Genomic DNA, 18,545 nt, shown 5'->3' with positions numbered 1-18,545 from the left:
AGGGTGGCAAGGGTCCAAATCCAGAGGGCTGGTGCTGGAGGTCCGGGTTTCGGGGTGATTTGAACTGAAAAACGTAAATTCGAGACAAGTCAGAAAATTCTCAATAGTTCTGTTCCTCAGGGCAGGTCTAGATCAAGGTCAAGGGAGAACGGTCCCTTTTTTCGCCGCCGCCAGCTCGCTACTGCTACCTGGGGGGGGGCGCTTGAGGTTTTTGCGCCTCTTGGAAGGAAGGGGCGCACAAACTTTGCTGGCACCCACTTGAGACCTGAAGGAGTGGACACACAAGCGTATCCCCTCCCCCAGGTCACAAGTTCGTATGGGCCCTCAACCTTCCAAGTCTCGGGGTCCCGGATCAGGACGGGAGGTTTCTTTTTGAACTTTAAATCTTCGTGATAACCAAAATGACGAATAATGGGGGGATCTAAACACTCAAAAGAACAGTTTAAAAAATTTAAAAGCAAACTGGCTCCGCATCTCGCAGGTGTAGATCTTGAGATAGCTGGAGCCTAAAAGGTGAACAGAAAGAGAATGTTAACAAAATCGGTAGATGGGGTCGAGCAATAATAAATGTCCTGTCCGGGAAAATGTCATGATCGGTAGCAGTAGCAACTGAAATAGTCTCAGCCACTGATGGAACTGGCTTTACTGGCGGCGGGTCCCCTTTTTCCCCCTCCCTGCCTTTTGGCCTGATGTTGTTGTCCCCGCCACATTTCTGTCGTAGCGCAGGGGAGGGCCTGCGCTGGCGACTCAGTTTTTTTGTGGTTCGGGCTTTGCCCGACTCTCTCCCTGCCTCTTGCCCCTCTTGAACTCTTGGAACTCAGCCCGCCAAGGGCACTCGGGCATCCAATGTCCAGTCTTTCCGCAAAGGTGACATGGCGGAAGGTCTCTTCTCCCCGGCCCGGGTGTCGCTGGGTAGGCGGCTGCTTCGTCTAGTCCTTCTTCATCGAGATAATGTTGCTCTAATGCTGCAACCTTTTTCGTGGCGGGCTTCACCGCAGGTCCTGTCCCAGCAGCAATAAGAGGAGCCTTGACTTCACATGCATCCAGCATGTCTTGGAGTGTGGGTGGCGGATGCACAGGCAAACTGAGGAGTACAGACTTGCAAACAGAATTAGACTTGGTCAAGGCTATCTCTCTTACCAGGGGGGCCCTAGCTGGTTCTTCTAGAACCTGCTGCTCCACTGCCCTGCGCACACGCTCCACGAACAGCGAGAACGGCTCGCTGTCATGTTGGAATATCTGCGTGTATGAGGCCAGTGGAACAGCAGGCCGCAGGCCTAAAAATGCTGCTTCTGCTGCCCGCGCAGATCTTTTAAGATTTTCAAATGAGATCTCGGCAGCTGCTACATGCCCATCCGCCCACCGGCCTCTCCCCATGAGGTGATCTTTAGAAATGGTTTCCCCCTCGCTATCGGTGGCGAGCATTGGGTCCAACCAAATGGATGGTAGCAATTCCGTTACCCTCTTCTCCCACCCCCTCTCCCACACCGAAAAATCGGTGGGGTTGAGGAGGCAGGAAAAGAGGGAACGAAGGTCTGAGGGAGTTACCACTGACTCAACTACTGTGGCCCGCAACAAGCCTCGAAAATATTCATTTTCCCGACCGAATTCTTTTTGTGCTTTGCACAGCTCACGGACTACGTTGTGCGGGATGGGACTCCACTGAGTAGTTGTGCCACCATCTAGACTAGGGTAATAGGAGACAGGCGCGGCTGTGATGGTGATGGCCTGTTTGTGTTCTTGTTTCCCTTTGCCCCCACCCCCGGCCCCCGGCTGTTCAGGGAGAGCCGCTTCTCCACTGGCTCCCGGCGAGGAACCGTGGGAAAACATGGCGGCTCCGTGGGAACCGGATGTGGGAGCGTGGGAAACAGGAACTTCAGGGGCGGGGCTTCCAGTTATCTGGGCAACAGGGGCGGAACTTTCAAAAGAACTCTGCTCCGCCTCACGAGGCGGATCAGGGGGCGGGCATGGACAAGAGGGCGGGTTCGGAGGAGGGGCTGAGTTAGAGGGAGGAGATGTGGGTGGTGCCAAGGAGGAGGGGACAGGAGCCGTGGGAGGGGCCGAACGACCAGGGGCCGGGTCAGGGGACCGAAAAGGATTGACGACAGGGAGGAAGGGGTTCTGGGATGAAGAACTTGGGGGAAACGGGGGAGGTTGGCGCCACTCTGCCATGCGGTCCCCACCATCTTGGCTCTGAGAGCCATTTTGCGATGTGAAGCAGGCGCCATTTTGAGTGGTGGGGGACTGAACTTGTGAACTGGGACCAGTAACCGGGAAAGAAAGGGACAGGGAAAAGGGGTTCAGGGAAGAGCCCGCAGCAGTCCGGGCCCATGGACTGCTGTGGGTGGGGAGCCCCATACTCTGAAGGGAGCCGGGGGACTGATGGACTCCCCGCCCGGTGCTGACGGGGGCTGCTGCTTTCAGAGGCTGGGGAATTGGAGGGGCAACGGGGAAGGGTTTAAGTCTAGGATCTTGGAGAGTAGGATAACCGGGAAAACGCTGTCTAGCGGGCGGACCTTTTCGTTTCTCTTTCTCTTCCTTTTTCTCTAATGCTAGTCTAATTTGGTTGGCCCAAAACAACATCTTCGCGGTCGAGGCTTCTCCTGCTTTTACTGCGCCCTCTAATTTTGCTATCACCCCCTGCCAAAACTTAAGGCTTTGGAGGCTTTCTGGAGAAGCCTCGGAGAAATGCGAAAAGATCCACCGCACTAGTAACTTTAATTCCTTCTTATTGAAGGACAAATCTGCACTAACTAGGTAACTAATAACTTTATAAACAGCCTCCTTCTGGGCCATGGAGAGGCGCGCACCCATCTCGCTGGTACGACACGGCCACACTACAACAAACCAATCGCAACCGAAAAGGGAAACTCAAAAGCACAACACCAAAGCTCAGAAAACCCTCGTCAAAGAGGAGTGCCGCGGACACCTGAAAAAGAAGCCACTCCGGGGCTGGAACACCGCACACCGGAGGGCTGAGAGGTCCCACAGAGGGGCTAAAAACCGACGGGGGGGGCAAAGGAACCGCTGCCACCGACAGCAACCGCCCAACCCACCGAGAGGAGGGGGGGGAGCGCGGGAGGAAGGGGGAAGCGGGTACTTCACCGATTCCGGAGCTCTGGAACAGAAAACCGGCTGGAGATCGGTCTCGCTGACGAAATCCGCTCCTGGGTGCAGGGAGCTGGAAATCCAAGTCCCCGGAGCGAGACCTCGGCAATCTGAGGTCCACTACCACGGGGTGGGCGAGCGGCCAGTGGGCTCCTTCGAGCCCGTCCGGGGGTCCGAAACAGTCCAAAGCTCTGAGTCTTCGGGCTCTTCGGGCCCCACGTTGGACGCCACGCCCTGCTGGGGTTCTTGCCCTAAATCCCGGCTAGAAGAAATGGGCAGCACGCTTCCAGCAGTCCCAGGGGGTGGCTAGCTGCAGCAGCGGGTGATAGCTCTGGTGTAGAGACGAGCCCGGCAGGCTAGCCACCTGAGGATGTGACCCCTTGCGTCAAGGCAGTGGGCTTCACACCTCAACCCTCGGGAGAGGGGTAGAGAAGGCCGCCAGCCAGTCAGCGAGTAGCGAAGAAGGAGGCAGCAGACCACCTCAGCAGAACAGGGTCGGTTTATTAACTGGGGAACAGGGAGGAGAACAGGGGAGTGGCTGAGGAAGTCTGCCCACAGAGATACAGTGCACAGAGTTTAAATACAGAGTAGGATGACCCCTACCAAGTGAAAGTGATTGGGTATACAAAGAGAGTGGCAGAGCATGGGACAAATGAAACAGACTGAGGGGAGGTACAAGGGCGTGGCCAGGGGCCAAGGGCCAACCACAACCCAGGCTGGGAAGAAGCTTCTGGACCCTGGGCTGGGCTGGGGGATGACAGACATCCATAGAGAGGGGTGGACCCCCGAGACAGGCAGGAGAACTAAAACACTGATTGGGAAATTGGGAGAAAGAGAGCATGAGTGATGGGAGACAGCTTGCTCGACCTTAAGGGGCAGGCTGGGATGAACTAACTTCGCAACAGGGGGAGTAGGGGAGGGAATTGGAACAGACCATTGAACCGTACATAAAACTGAACCCGTACAACAATTGTAGATAAAGAAAAAGCGCACGCACCGCAACAGAGAAGACTCCTGGTGCCAGGGCCACCTGAGCAAGCAGTTCCTGCTTTGTGCAGGACGGGAGGAGCTGTGGATGCTGCCCTGGGCACAGGGACTTGCTGCCAGCAGCTGCTGCAGCTCCTCCTGGGGCTGGTCCCACCTGGACACAGAAACTGCTGGATTCAGAGCTGCTGCAGCTGCTGGAGCTGCTGGAGCTGAGGCTGGCTCTGGCCATAGGGCTGTTGTTCTCGTCCTTGACTCGGCCAGGTGTTGCGGCGCAGCCACTTTGCTCTTGTGTTTACAGGATTTAAGGTTTAAACTATGCTTTAATGTGGTTTCTATATTCCGTTGGTATGTTCCAGTTTCCCCCATGTTTTGTTAAAAATGGTTCTGTCTTAGGCTCCCTCCCCACCCTCTTCCTTTGAGGTTAGCTGTCAATCTCCCGGTTACCCTGGTTACTCCCGCCTTTTTGTTACCAGTTTCCTGTCATTCTTTAAACCACACCTTAGTTTCCATAGTTACCCCCCCGACCCCCCCTATGTTGCCATACCAACCTCCCTGCCCGTCACCCTCTTCCCACACCCATACCCCAGAATCTACTAACCCGAACCGAGGGGGATTGGGCAGTTCCTTAAGTCCCCACCCAAGCTCTACTTCAATTGGTTGTTATGTTCTATCATTTATGTTGTATTGTTCTGTTATTAGTCGGGGGGCGGGTTTATTCCTTCCACCCCTGGCCCCTCCTTATAAATTGTAACAGTCCCTGCCGTCGGGCGGGGATCCGTGCAGGTTTTTCGTACCTGTGCCCTTCGCATTCAATAAACCCCCCCGCTGCTGAGACCTGCCTTGCCTCCTTGCCATCTGGATGGCACCTGTCCCAAGCATAGCGGATTTCTTCGAGTTCAGGTTGAGGCAGCCTTCCCCTTGCGCCGGGAAGGGCTCAGTGTAGGCATCGCGGCTTGCGCCGGACAGCCACACAGCTGTCAGAAGCAGCTGCTGTCGTGCTGTGGCACCAGCCGGGCAATTCGTTTGGCACGCCGACAGCCAGGGCTCAGCAGCCTCTTGGCTTTCTCATGACTCTGGGCAGCCCCAACACGGCTGATGCTGTGGGTCAGGGGTGCTGTGTCCTCATCCAGGAGAGGCTGCAGTGCCTGGAGGAAGACAACCAGCCCATAGAGGCAGAGGTGCACAGGATGCAGCTCCCTGTCCTCTGCCAGCCACCACCAACCCCAGTACATTCCCTCCAATGGCACAGGCAGGACTGCGCAGGGTCCAGGAGAAAAAAGGAGCTACCACTTTCTTGTTTGAAACCCCTGCATTTCTGTGTTGATCTCCCTTGGTCACCTTTGTCACATATCCATGGCTCTGTGTCTCATCCCTTCCCTCCTCCCAAAATATTGCCAAGGTGTCCTGGGAGCAGGAGCAGGAGTGTGTGCGAGTAGTCAGCATGGGCTGCCTGCAGCTGGATGACCCTTCTGCCCCTCACTGCCCTGCCATGGGAAATGCTGGCATTCAGAGGACCAAGGGGATGTAGGGCCAGCCCTGGGTGAGAGTCTCCCATTCCTATGAGTTGTCCGCCTGCCACAGGGAGAGAGAGAAAGGGTTTGCTCCAACCCCATCCACTCTGGCTGGCACCTGCCCACAGCCTGTTTCTGCTTCCCAAGTCTCCATGTTCCTGGAAGCCGGTGCCTTGGTACTCCTCAAAAGCCCCAGCAGTGGAATCTGGCCCCACAGCTGCAGGAAGGAGCTGGAGTTGCTGACTCTACAGAGTGGGGTACAACTCGTGGAGAGCCAATGATCCATTAGCACAACTAGCCCTAGTGTCCCAAATCCCTTCTTGCCTCGGGCTGTTGTCATCATTTGGAGTCATCAGCACTGCAGCTCTCTCTCCCTGGGAAGAGCACTCTCAGCCTGAGGGCTGCTGCTGGGAGCCCCGGCTGCTCTGTGCATCCCCCACTGGCTCTGCCCAGGAACATCTCCTCAGGTACAGTCCCTGGTCTCTGTTCATGGAGCTTCTGCTCTGCCTCGCTGGGAGAGGCCAGCACCTCCTGGCATTTCAGGCCAGTCCCTGCACAAGATATTGCCCTTTTTTGTTTTAAAGTCAGAGTTTGTTCTCTCTGCAGCCCCACTGCATTCAGGGCACAAGGGCACTTGCACCAGTTTTTGGGGCTCTGTGACTGTTCTGCCTTGCTGGCCCAGTGAAATGTTCCCCTTGGTGCTGGCCAGCAGAAGTGGCACTCCAAACCCAGAAAAGAATTCTCTTTCCTGCTTCTTTTGGCATCGGTTTTTTCACTGGCACAGTGACAAGGCTGGGCATCCACCCTGGAAGGACAGGGACCCATCTCACACAAGAGCATCCTGCTCCCCGCTGGGCACCACCTGGGCATGGGAGGTGCTGGAGCTGTGGCTGGGGGTGTCCGTGTGGCCCCTGGGACCTCACTGTGACATCAGCTCTGGGGAGCTCTGGTGTAACAAGGGAATTCCCCAGCCAACTGTGACCTCACTGGTGATTTTGGTCCTTCCAAACTCTGATGTCACAAAGGGCCAGTGGTGCTGGAACTGGGGACAGCAGCCTGCACACCTCTGTGCTGCATCACAAGGGATTCCATCCTGCCCAACTGTGACCTCATCGGTGATGTTGGTTCTTTGAAGCTCTGGCGTCACAAAGGCCAGCTGTGCTGTCACTGCTGATGCTGCTCTGCAAAACTCGGGCACCCCGAGGGGTCCCGCCGTGCCCCGCTGTGCCCTCACTGGCGCCACCGGCTCTGCCCGGATCGGGTGCAGCAAGGGCTGTCCCGGGGTCATTGTGACCTCACGGCCGATGCCGCCGGCTCGCAGCCCCGCTCCGCTATAAAAGCGGGCGCGCCGCCCCCGCCGCCGCGGCAGCATGGCCCGCTACCGCCGGCGCTCCCGCAGGAGCCGCAGCCGCAGCCGCAGCCGCAGCCGGCGCCGCCGCTCCCGCCGCCGGGGCGTGCGCAGGAGGCGCCGGGCCTCCCGCCGCTCCCGCTACCGCCGGAGCCGCCGCTCCAGCCGCAGACGCCGCCGCCGCCGCTGAGCCGAGCGCGGGGCTCGGCCTCGCCCGGCCCGAGGAGCGCGCAGAGCGCGGCTGTGGCGCGGGGCTGCCCATGCCAATAAAGGCCAGCAATGTGTACGAGGCTGTGCGGGTCCCTGGCTGTGCCTGGCGGTGCCTGCGTGTCACACCCTGGCTGTGCCGGCGTGTCCGTGGGTGCCAGTGCGTGTCACACCCTGGCTGTGCCGGCGTGTCCGTGGGTGCCTGTCGTGTACGTGTCCGGCGTCGTGGGTGCTGTGTACCCGGTGTGCCGGCGTGTCCGTGGTTGCTCTGGCCGTGGCTGTGCCTGTGTGTTCCGTGTCCCTGACCCTGCTGGCTGTACCTGCGTGTCCATGGATGCCCCTGCGTGTCCGTGGGTGTCCGTCCCTAAGTGGGACTCTGTCCCCAGTCCCTCTGTCTGTGACAAATCTCTCTTGTGCAGGTGGCGGTGTTGTAAACAGGGCTAAGTGATCAGCTCCTTTAAAATGGCCTTTATTAAAAACAGCTCTGGGTGGGGAACTCCAGGGGCTGCGCGCACACCGCCACTGCTCCCACAGGAATGACGCTGAGGAGGAGGAGTGCAGTGCAGCTTTGCCTCCTGGCAGAGCTGGGGCTTCCGAGTTCGCGAGAGTCCCTAGGAAGGCCGCTTTTCTGGCTCCTTCTTTAGGGGTATCCTCTAAGCTGGGTGCTATTAAAGTTACGGCGACAAGACGGAATCCAGCCCTGGCTAGAAGAGGGTGACCCTGCGCGGCTCCGGTGGGTCAGATTCTGAGTTCATGCTGATTTGTGGTTTTGAGGGGGTTTCGATTGTCCTTGCAGCCCCTCATTTACATCCAGCCCGGGTGCAAGTTCCCCCGACGGGAAGGGATACATATCCGGGATAAAACGGAAAAAGGTACAACTACAAAGTGTGCCGGAGGGGGAAAGATACAAATATAAAGGCAAAGGGGTACAAATACGGGATGTGACACAGAAGGATACAAATATAAAGGTCAATACAAAGGTAAAATAGTAACTTTTAACAACTGCAACTAAAACATGTCTTGGAACTCTAACTCTTAATGCTTGACAACACACTAACACTTGGAATTGAGCTCTTATTAACTTTATTAACGTCAACTACCAACTGTTACTCTGAATAGGAGCTCCTTTTTAAGATTTCATTTCTCACAGCGGGGCCCTGAATTCTCAAGTGAAGGGAACACGGAGTGAGGTCTACAGAGACCTCTCAGGTCACCAAATCCAAACGTCAACCCAAAACTGCCAATCCGACCCCCAAGCCATGTCCCAAGTGCTAAATTTATCCCCTCTTCAAATCCCTCCAGCAATGGTGACACCCCCAACGCCCTGCCAGTCAGTTCCAATGTTTGACAACACTTCTTGGAGGAGAAACCTTTCCAAACAGCCAACTAAACCCTCCCAGCTGCGTCTCTCAACACTTTCCTCTCCTCTTTTTTCTTGTTCCCTGGTAGAAGAGCCTGGTCCCTGCCTGTCCCTGGTTGTCCCTGTGTGTCCGTGGGTGCCCTTCCATGTCTCCAAATGAAAGCTTGCTCCGAGTCGCTGTCAGTGTCAAACCCAAACCTTAACACAAAATTTCCAATCCCACCACTTAGTCAGGTCTCAGGTGCATGGTGACAGCATCACAGCCCTGGGCAGTCGGTTCCAACGTTTGACAACACTTCTTGGTGAAGAAACCTTTCCAAACAGCCAATTAAACCCTCCCCAGTGCATTTCTCACCACTTTCGTCTCATCAAATCCAAATGTTAACCCAAAGCTGCCAGTCCCACCACTAAGCCATGTCCCAAGTGCCAGATTTACACCCTCTGCCACAAACAAGCCCCTGACAGCTCTGCTCCACAATGAGACACTCACTCGGGTCACCAAAAAGTCACCGGGAAATAAAAAGACACTTCAAGGCTTGTGATGATTGCAGGGGGATCAGGAGCCCCAGTGCTGATTTCCTCAATTCTTCCCTAAAACACCAAATTCTATCGATAGGAATAGGCAGATCCATCAGGCCAATGCCTAGCTCTGAGGTTGGTGTCAAGGGAAAAATGTTGGGGTTTGTTCAGCACAGAATGATCCACTCAACACCTGATCCTCTGACACCTGATGGGAGGCACCTTTCTCCCTGAGGAAAAAGAGTTCCAGCACAGGAGCCAGCGGGGCTCATTGACATAGCTTTAAACTGGCTTGGAAGGGGGACAGGGTCAAAACCTGCCTTGCCAATTATGAGACACGGCATGGGGTGCCAAAAATTGAACAAGCCGTCAGGATTGGATCCCTCAATCTGCTTCAGGAGCTGTTGGCTACAATGTACTGCACCTGAAATGTTTATGTGCTCAGCCTGAGGCACAAACCAGAGGAGCTCGAGGCTTTGCCCCAGTCCCAGAGATTTGACATCCTCAGCAGGAGTGAAAGCCAAAGCTGCTGGGATCAATGCTGTGAATGCAGAGCCCTGGTGGGCACTCCCAGGCTCCTCAGGAGGGATGGGCAGGGCAGGAGGAGACAGAGGGGAGGGTCTGTGTGGAACAGCAGGGTGGCAGTGGCTGGAGCTCCCAGCTGGCAGGGGCACAGCTCAGGGCCTCTGGACAAGAACCAAGGAACAGGGAGATGGCGTGGGTGTCACCGTGGGAGTCCCCTCCCCAAAGGACAGAGAGCTCAGCTCGCCAGGGGAGCCCAGGCACGGGCCACGAGGGTGACTGAGGGCTTGAGCCGCCCCTCAGACAAGCTGGACAATCCCAAGAGGTGCCCCAGCCTTGGCTGACCCTGTGGATCCGTGGATCTGCACCTCAGCTGCATCTCACACACGACAGGGCACGGAGAGGCTTCTGAGCAAAACCAATGTGAAGAAAAACACTGAATGTGAGAACTGAACCGGCAAATATCCCTGCACTTGCATTATGCCATCATTAGGTATGTTTCCTTGTCTTCAGTTCTGTTCCGATAATTCTTAAGATCAAGATCTTATCAACTCAAAAGGGAGGAAAAAATGGGAAAATTACCCCCTTAAGCCCAAAAAACCTCTAAACATTTAGGAAATATATACTGCATGCTAATTTTCTGAAATGCCACAGGATCACTGCAGCTTCAAAGGTGTTTCTCTGAAAGGTCCATGAGGGATCAGACTTACCACAATGAAAATTCCAATTTTCAGAACCAATTTTTCCCCCATTTAATTAGGGACACTTTTCATTGCTCTCTTACCCCATCTCAGGCCTGTTGTGCATGTGCCAGCTGCTGAGGGATGTTGGCAGGAGCTGGGCAAGGTTTTCTCTTCATTGATTATTGTTCTTCTCATCAACCAGTGCCTGCAGCCTCTGCAGGAACGCTGCAAACTTCCCTCTGCAAACACCAACACCTACACACAGCAACAACTCTGGAGGGACCAGCAGTAAAACAGCTCCAGGAAATCCCCATTTTTCCATGTGAGTTTACCTTTCTCCCCACAATCTAAACTGTGTCAGGCACTGAGGGACAAGTGTTCCTCCTGCCCCCAAAGCTCCCGTGTTTGGTCCAGCACAGCTACAACCTCTGCCCCAGAACTCTGGCCATGCCCTCATTTAGAGCTTCCCTGAACAGGAATTTGTTCACACCCACAGGGGATGGCTTTGGAGCTGCATTTGGCTTTGAAGTCAGCCCTGCTTTGGGTGGTGGTGCTGGACAAGAACCTTTAGCAATCAGCGCCAGCAGGGCTTGTACTTCATTCCTGTGGTTGCAGAGCTGCATTTGCCAGGGACTCCAGTGGCACCAGGGCCAGCTGAGCCCTTGCAGCTTTAGCCACCAGAGCCTTCTTTAGTATCCACTCTCAAAATGCTCAGTCATGGTCTAGTCTTTCTGTAGCTGAAGCAGAAATAAAAGGTCCTTCTGCCAGTCTCTGGTGACTTGACTCCTGTTCTTGCCAAAATGCACGGATGGCATGTGGTCACTTCATAAAAGATGATGGGAAATATCAAAGGCCGATCCCTGGTGTCCTAAACACCAGTTGGAGACACTGTAGACAATGAAAATAAACATTAAAACATTAATTTTATAGATTTCAATAGTTCTCCAAAAAAGACAGTTTTAAAAAATTTAACAAGAACTTGTATTTTCTCTCCTTTCAGAGTAGTCTATAAGGAAAATACAATAGAATTGCCCATTTCTTGCCGCTCACAGCAAGGACATCACTACTAACTGAATACCTGGCACCCAGCAGTGTCAGCTCCCTACTGAGCACCCTGGAGGTGATGGAACCACACAGGTAATGAGAGTGGCAGCCAAGGGAAGGGATGTGCAGCTGGAGCCCAGGAGCACCTGAGCATCCACAGGATGCCCGGGGCTCTGCTTTTATCACAGGAACCTCACCTGCAGGGCCAGTTCCTCCAAAGCAGAACAATGAACACTGCACAAACTGTGCTGGTCTCGGTGTCTCTGAGCACTGGGCACTGCTGGGTGTTCCCGAGTGCCAGTTCCACTTGGGTGTCCCATTCCAGCATCCTTCCCAGCTGTAGCACTGGATCCACAGGCAATACTCGTTTGCTTTCCTGTTTCTCGAGTGATCCAACACATCTTTGCTCCTGAAAGCTGAAGGCATGTGACAGATGAACCTCAGCAGTACCAGGAGGCCCCTGTGTAACAAATGGCTGCATTCCATTTCCACAAGCACCATCTCATCATCTGTTCTTAACTGTCCTATACAAGACAGATGACAAAAGCAAATTACGCATTTTTTCTTTTCTTTTCCTTGTAAAGGCTGCTGCTATTAGAGGAGAGTCAGGTAAAACAAGCTCTCTGTAATTCCGGATTTCATTCCGAGCGAATCGAAGTGTCCCAGGGAAGCGAGGGTGCGGCGGAGCCCTTTGTGATGCCAGAGCATGGCAGAGGCGACGTCCCCGCTGAGGTCACGGCTCGCAGCCCCGCTCCGCTATAAAAGCGGGCGCGCCGCCCCCGCCGCCGCGGCAGCATGGCCCGCTACCGCCGGCGCTCCCGCAGGAGCCGCAGCCGCAGCCGCAGCCGCAGCCGGCGCCGCCGCTCCCGCCGCCGGGGCGTGCGCAGGAGGCGCCGGGCCTCCCGCCGCTCCCGCTACCGCCGGAGCCGCCGCTCCAGCCGCAGACGCCGCCGCCGCCGCTGAGCCGAGCGCGGGGCTCGGCCTCGCCCGGCCCGAGGAGCGCGCAGAGCGCGGCTGTGGCGCGGGGCTGCCCATGCCAATAAAGGCCAGCAAAACTTACGGGCGTGTGCGGGTCCCTGGCTGTGCCTGCCTGTCCCCGGTGTGCCCCGCCGGAGGGCTCCGCTCCGAACGCGCCGCTCACAAGCGGGGCCCGTGTCCCAGCACAGCTGTGACCCCCAGAGCCCTCCGAAGCTGTGCCTGTCCCTGGTCCACGCTTGTGCAGAACTGCACATCCCGTGCTGCTCCTGTTCCAAGCCTGCTGAGGGCAAAAAACGAGGGTGACAGGAATGTCACTAGGTGGGAGCTTGATCTTGAGTCCCTGTCAGTGACAAATCTCTCTTGAGGAAGTGATGGGGACCTGAATCACCACATGAAGGGAGCACGGAGTGAGGTCTGCAGAGAGCTCTCAGGTCCAAACGTTAACCCAAAACTACCAACCCCGCCACGAATCCCACCTCTCAAGTGCCAAATTTATCCCCTCTTTAAATCTCCACAGGAATGGTGACACGCCCACAGGTCCTGGGCAGTCGGTTCCAATGTTTGACGACACTTCTTGGTGAAGAAGCTTTTCCAAATAGGCAACTAAACCTTCTCAGGTGCAACTCTCAGCATTTTCCTCTCATCCTTTTTCTTGTTCCCTGGCAGAAGAGCCTGGTGCCAGCCGGGTACAGCTGCGTCTGCTGCCCTGGGGAGTTCCATCCTTGGATGAGACTTAGAAGTTTTGATGAGGATGGCAGAACACAATAGCACAGTCTTGGACAAATCGATGAAGGATGTAGCTTAGGCAACCAGAAGCCAGGCCGAATGCAAACAGCATATTTTTACTCCTTTTTTAAGCCCCTCCACGAATCGTGACACCACCCTGGGCAGTGTGTTCCAATGTTGGACAACACTTTTTGATTTAGAAACTATTCATAATAGCCGAATTAAACTTTCACAGATGCAACCCCAGACATTTTTCTCTCGTACTGTGCAGATGCGCCTGAAGCCAGGGTGATCAGCAGGAGTCACAGTCTCCTTCAGCGCCCTCCTCTCGCCGTGTTACCCGTGGGATGCGATGCATGCCCTCAGGGACACCCGGCCCTTCCCGCTCCTCCTTTCCTCCCTTCTCCCCCAGATACAGCCCAGGGATCCCCGCTGCCGAGTGCCCCGGAGGTGCCGCTGTGGCCGCTCCCGGGCCGGGTCGAGCCGAGCAGCCGCTGCAGCAGGGCCGGAGCTGCCGCGGGCTCCGAGGCTGAGCGGGACGTCGGGGCCGGAGACAGCGCGGGGAGATCGTGAGCAGCCCGTGAGGCTGAGGAGCACCTGCGGGGGCTGCGGCGGCCGGGAGGGAGCGGCGGCACTGAGGGGCCTGGCGGGGAGCTGAGGGGCACGGCGGCACTGAGGGGACTGAGCCATGGCGGGGGCTGGGAGGGCCGGGGGGCTGAGCGCGGTGGCGGCGCTGGGGAGGCTGAGGGCAGCGGTGGGACTGAGGGGGATGGGGGAGAGAGCGATGAGAGCGCTGAGGGCAGCCTGGAGAGGTGAGGGCAATGGCGGCTCTGAGGGCAGCATGGAGAGGTGAGGGTGGTGGTGGCGCTGACGCCGCTGAGGGTTGGACTGCAAGGGCCTTGGGAGCTTTAGGGCGCTGAGGGCAGCATGGAGAGCTCTCGTGAGGGCAATGGCGGCTCTGAGGGCAACATGGAGAGGTGAGGGTGATGGCAGCTCTCAGGGCTGGGCGGGTGAGGGTGATGGTGACACTGAGGGGAGCATGGAGAGGTGAGGGCGATGGTGGCTCTGAGGGGCTGGAGGTGAGGGCAATGGTGGCTCTGAAGGGCTGGAGGTGAGGGCGATGGTGGCTCTGAGGGGCTGGAGGTGAGGGCGATGGTGGCTCTGAGGGGCTGGAGGTGAGGGCAATGGTGGCTCTGAAGGGCTGAGGGCAGCATGAAGAGGTGAGGGCAATGGTGGCTCTAAGGGCAGCATGGAGAGGTGAGGGTGATGGTGGCTCTGAGGGCAACATGAAGAGGTGAGTGTGATTGTGGGTCTGAGGGCAACATGAGGAGGTGAGGGCAATGGCGGCACTGAGACCAATGGCAGTGCCACCAGTCTGAGGGCAGTGACAACTCAGGGCACCTGAAAGGCAAAGCCACACACGAATGATGTGGCAGCATGGCCCTGGCCCTGCTGCTGCACCATTCCTGATCCAAGCCAGGTGTCACTGGCGTTCCTGGGCACCATTTGATGTCTGGCTGTTGAGGAGCCATAGCAGACACTTTCCACAACATATGCTCAAATAAAAAGCTTGACCAAATGTCAGTAAACATTGTCACTGTGGTACATTGTATTAATGCTTGCCACTACTTTATCCTGTTCACTCATATTCCATGGATTAATTCAAAATAGCTGTCACCACTTTGACATGAAGCATTTTTCTCTCTCTGGAGACAGGGAGGGCCATGCCTTTCTCAAAGGTCCCTGAATGATGTTGAGCCTCTGGGTAAGTGGAAGCAGGACTTAATATTTGGTCACTCAGGGTTCCAGAGATCTAAACATAATTTTGACAGTTTTGGAAAATAAACTTTCCAACACAGTTTGAAGCATTAGAAAGTAGGGATTCTTCACCAGTGCAAGATACACAGGATATCTCCTTTAATCTGATGTGTATGGTGAAATTTTACAGCAGGGTATTTATTCCATTACAGAATTCAGAGAATTCATAGAATGTCTAGGTTGGAAGAGACCTTCAAGATCATCAAGTCCAACCCAGCCCTAACACCTCAACTAAACTCTGGCACCAAGTGCCACATCCAGGCTTTTTTCAAACACATTCAGGGATGGTGACTCCACCACCTCTCTGGGCAGCCATTCCAGAACTTTATCACTCCTTCAGTAGAAGGCTTTTTCCTAATACCCAACCTGTATTTCCCTCAGTGCAGCTCAAGACTGTGTCTCTCATTCTGTCAGCTGCTGCCTGGAGAAAGAGCCCAACCCCACCTGACAACAAGCACATTTCAGGGAGTTGAAAAGTGATAAGGTCACCCCTGAGTCTCCTTTTCTCCAGGCTGAACAGCCCCAGCTCCCTCAGTGGTTTCTTGCAGGGTTTGTGTTCCCAGCCCCTCCCCAGTCTCATTGCCCCCTCTGGATGCGCTCCAGCGTCCCAAGGTCCTTCCCAAATTGAGGGGCCTGGAACTGGACACAGCACTCGAGGTGTGACCCCACAAGTGCCCAGTGCAGGGGCAGAATCACCTCCCTGCTTCTGCTGGCCACACCATTCCTGATCCAGGCCTGGAGCCTTTGGCCTTCTTGGCCACCAGGGCACTCTGCTGGCTCATGTCCAGCCTGCTGTCCCTCAGTGCCCCCAGGTCCCTTTCTGCCTGGGCACTGCCCAGCCACACCGTCCCCAGCCCAGAGCATTGCAGGGGTTATTGTGGCCAAAGTGCAGGACTGGGCACTTGGATTTATTAAACTTCATCTCATGGACTCTGCCCATCCATCCAGCTGTTCCAGGTCTCCCTGCAGAGCCCTCCTGCCCTCCAACAGATGGACACAGCTCCCAGCTCAGTGTCCTCTGCAGATTAACTGATGAAAGGCTGAATCCCCTCATCCATGGCATCAATGCAAACACTGAACAGAGCTGGTCCCAGCCCAGGGCCCTGAGGAACACCCCTGGTGCCTGGCCCCAGCTGGATGCAGCACCATCCCCACCACTCTGGGCCATGCAGCCAGGTCTGAGCCCTGCACAGAGTGCTCCTGTCCCAGCCCTGGGCTGCAGCTTTTCCAGGAGGGAGCTGTGGGACACAGTGCCAAAGGCCTTGCTGGAGCCAGACAGACACATCCACAGCCTTTCCTGCACCCACCAGCAGGGTCACCTGCTCATGGAAGGAGACCAGGCTGGTCAGACACGACCTACCCCTTCTAAATCCAGGCTGCTTGGGTCTGATACCCAGGCCATCCTGTAAGTGCTGGGTGATGACACTCAGTATAAACTGTTCCATCACCTTGCCAGATACTGAGGTCAGGCTGACTGGCCTATAACTACCAGGCTCCTTTTCCCACCTCTAACAGTTTAGTTGTTAATTGCAGCCCCAAGATGTGCAAAAAGTCTCTGTTTCAGTTTGCACGTCTGAAGAATGAGTCAGAGCTCTTCCGGTTTTGGTCTTGAAGTTGTTTATTTTTTCTTATCTATAAAATTTTCTTTCTGCACAGCCAAGATCTGCTCAGCAGGGCAGCCAGTGGCACTCTGACCACCCCTGAGGTAGTGTTGTGTTTTTATACTACAAACTACGTGTAACATATTTACAATTACTTTCCAATAAATATCACCTATGTTAGACAGTGAGCTTCTATTATAAACCAATCCCAAAGTGCCAGCATCACGGCAGAAGATGGAGACCAAGAAGAAGAAGAAAGGCTACACACACCCAAGTTCCTCCATCTTGTTCCCAAAACCCCCATTCCAAAAATCCTGAAATCCACATTTTCACCCTGTGATAATTTTATTATTCTACTATTTAAACTTCTGTGACTTTCAGGTCCTCATACAAAGCTGGTAACTTGCTCCAGGGGTCATTATCGAATCCCCAGGTGTTCTGGGCTGCGTGCCAGGGTCTCCGAGCCCCCTGGCAGGGGCCCCGGCAACTCTGGACACCCGGAGGGATGTACTGAGTTCCAACACCCACCCTTGTTGTGAATGGGTGCCACACTGGCCAGCTTCCAGTCATCTGGAACCTCACCAGTGAGCCAGGAGTGCTGGTAGATGATGGAGAGCAGCTTCCCAAGCTCATCTGCCAGCTCCCTCATCAGCCTGGGGTGGATCCCATCTGGTCCCATGGATTTATGAACATCCAAGCAGCTCAGCAGCTCTCTGACTGCCTCCTCCTGGATAACAGTGACTATTCTGCTGCCTGACACCCTCTACCTGCCCAGGACACTTGTGCTGAGGACAAGCCATCCTCCCACTAAAGGCTGAGGCAAAGAGGGCATTAAGCACTTCTGCCTTTTCCTCATCTGCATTACTGAGTTCCCTCCCACATCCAGTAGAGAACAAAGGTTGATCTTACACTTCCTTTTGCCATTAATATAGTTGTAAAAACATTTTTTATTATCCTTTACAAAAGTTGCCTAATTAAGTTTGATCTGAGCTTTGGCCCCCCTAATTTTTTTCCTACATGCACAAGCTACCCCTTTAAAAACTTTCTGAGAGATCTGATCTTCCTTCCAAATATAATACATCCTCTTTTTATTCCTAAGTTTGTTCAAAATATCATTGCCCATCCAGACTGGGCATTTGCCTCATCAGCTCATCTTTGGGCACACAGGGACAGTCTGTTCCTTTACCCTCAAGATCTCTGCTTTGAAACACACCCACTTTCCTGGACTGTGTTTATGATCACAATCATACATATTCATTATCACTTGCCAAAAAACACACCACAGTCCTCTTCCTCTGTTTCCTCACTGGTTCCAGCTACACTTCTGTGTGCACAATTTTACATTCTTTTATCTGTCTTGACAATCTGTCTTTAGGCTCTATCCAGCACCTTCAGGGTAACTGAAAATTTCTATTCCGTGTGTTGTCAGGACAAGCTACTGTTGTCCAGCATGATATTTTGGATACTGAATCTTTGTCTCTGGTACTGAAATCTCAAATATAATCAGCAGGAGCAGAAGGACTGTACAGCAGTGAAGAGGTTCCCTGAAGTCCCTTTTACCAGAGGAGATGCCAGGGGGTTTCTAACTCCAAGCAAAGCAGGGACACCAGGGCAGGGCACAGTGCTACCTTCAGGGCTGGGGCAGGTGGGCTCAGAGCTTTCTGTGGTGCTGGTGCCCAGAGAGGCTTTGGGGACATGTTGGGTGTCCCCAGCCTTCCTTCCACCCTGATCTGCTGAGCCCCCTTTCTCCCACCAGGCCATGGCTCTGACACTTGTGTCCTTCCTGGCTCTGCTGGACATCCAGCCCAGGCTGCAGCACGATGACCAGACTGATGTAGCCATGGCCAAATGGAGACATTCAGGGCATTCCAGGATGGAATCAAGATCAGCTGAATCAGACAGAATTATAAAATATGCCAAATCAGGAGGAGGAAAACTCAGCTTGCACCTCGTATTGTCTTCAAACTTACCTTGTTATTAGGTCCTGTGTGAGGCTGGTATGGATTCCCTTGGAGCTAAATCAATAATCACATAGGACTTCTGTGATACTTGGATGTTCTCTAACAGCAGCAGACTTTCAAAAAACAAAAAGAGGAAGAAAAAAATAAAGCATATACTTTGGATTTGTCATCT

This window comes from Camarhynchus parvulus, chromosome Z, assembly GCF_901933205.1.
Source record: "Camarhynchus parvulus chromosome Z, STF_HiC, whole genome shotgun sequence".
Classification (NCBI taxonomy): Eukaryota; Metazoa; Chordata; class Aves; order Passeriformes; family Thraupidae; genus Camarhynchus; species Camarhynchus parvulus.
This window is presented reverse-complemented; position numbering follows the sequence as displayed.